Source organism: Mastigoproctus giganteus, chromosome 5 (genome assembly GCF_048544385.1).
Source record: "Mastigoproctus giganteus isolate SK-2022 chromosome 5, ASM4854438v1, whole genome shotgun sequence".
NCBI classification, from domain to species: domain Eukaryota; kingdom Metazoa; phylum Arthropoda; class Arachnida; order Uropygi; family Thelyphonidae; genus Mastigoproctus; species Mastigoproctus giganteus.
In genome coordinates, this window is record NC_143579.1 from 82,221,819 (window position 1) to 82,223,897 (window position 2,079).

Genomic DNA, 2,079 nt, shown 5'->3' on the forward strand with positions numbered 1-2,079 from the left:
GTATAGAAATTATTTCAAGAACATATTTTATTTATCCCCCACCCCTATTGGGAGCTGTAACATATTGTTAATTTTCATAATATGTTACAGCTTAAGTAACATATTGTGAAAATTTTTAAGTATGGGAGCTGTAATATATTGTTAATTTTCACATAATGGCAAAATGATTCAAGGAAGCATACATAGCACTGATCAAAAAAAAACTGCCCACTTCACTTGCCTACCCCTTGTAAAATCATTCTTTAAATTTATTCGAACTTTACCAACACTAGGAAGTTTATTCCAACAATCAGTTATTCTCTGCCTTAAAAAATATTTCCACATATCTATCCTGCAATTAAGTGTGTGTGTGTGTGTGTGTGTGTGTGTGTGTGTGTGTGTGTGTGTGTGTGTGTGTGTCATCCAAGAAGCAGTAAGGATGCCATGGTTATTTAATTTTCTCAACCCATTTAAAGCCCAGGGACTCACATCTGGTGAGTATGGGCTTGGCACACACCCAGGGTCCTGAGCTGGATATCATCATTCTTCTCTTTCTTTGTGATTCCCTTCTACTTCTCTCTCTCTCTCTCAGGGTAACTCGGGAATTTTTTTGGCTGGTGCAGCATAAGCCTCAGGCTTCCTTGCACCATATAGCTAATAATAATAATAATAAAGCCTTAAATAAAACACTTCAACCAGGTCCCCCTCATACATGCATATTTTTTAGATGCTGCAATTTACAGAATTCAAGTCATTCTTGGTAAAAGTATACTTTTGTGCCCATGACTAATCTTGTTTCTTCCCTAGCCTCCCCTTCCCTCAGATGCCATTGTTGTGTGTGTGTGTGTGTGTGTGTGTGTGTGTGTGTGTGTGTGTGTTAGGTACAGAGTGAGTGAGTAAATTAAGTAGAAGTTTAGCATTAGTCAAATTTGAGTGTGGGAAGAAAAACAGGGTCATTGCCTGGAAAAAACTAAATCAGAGAACTTATCAATCAGCAAGCTATCCACCTTAACATTGGAGCCTGCCCTCGTGCATCTGACTGCATGGAGGGGCAACTGTGTTGTCAGGAAAGTGGGGAATATTTTATATAATAAGGGTAGGTGGAATAGATCTAAGGATAGTTGGAGATATGTCTGCCTGGGGATATTGTGGCACAGCTGTCATTTTTTAAGAGCACAAAACATGATACTGTTATATATGTTAGTACCAGTAGTTATTATTATTATATTAAAAGTACTAATGATTTTAAGTATAGGCTTTGCTTAACAAGTATAAGGTGATATTGAGAAAAAGTTTCAAGTTAGGGCTGAATTTGAAAATGTCTAGAATTTTGCCAAGACATGAGAGGAAGTAATGTATGATGAGAGCCTTGCCAGTAAATCTGACCCTGAAGAGATTGTGCAAGTCTCAAGGGGTAGAATTATCCTTAGCTAGTGCTTGTCAACAGATGGGTTATACTTGAATATAAGGGGTGCAAGAATATTTGCTGACACTATTAAGGCAATGTTAGGAGGGTCAGAAAACTTAGTGTGGGAGGGATACAAAGACTAATAACTCAACAGCCAAATTGATTCTTGCATTGTTTCTATTGAAACATGCAGTAGCATAAATAAAGGGATGGGATTGGGAGGCATTATGAAGACTTTACATTGTTGTGGCAACATTTGGCTCATTACACTAGTTGATAGTTAAGTTTTGAAGAGGAAAATGAACAATTTATTGTTATAAATAAATTATATTAGTTCAAAATGATTAGTTCAAAAGTTGTTTTTCATTTTCCTTTTTCTTGACATGAACATTATTTCTTTATCACTTTTGTAAAGTTTGTTTACAAAAGACATTTCTGGGAAACTAATACATGTCAAAACTTAACTGCCTACTAGTGTAATGAACCAGTTCATCTCCAAAGCATCATTAATCACATTTGATCCCGAGAGAACTATAAATAAATTTAATGAGTTTCAAGTATTAACTCATCAAATGCTGACATTATAGGCATAACAAAAACATAGTGTCACTCTGATATTGAGAATGTAAAATTTGAATATGGTAATTATAATATCTATGGAAAGGATAGACAAGGCAGATGACATATGGGTG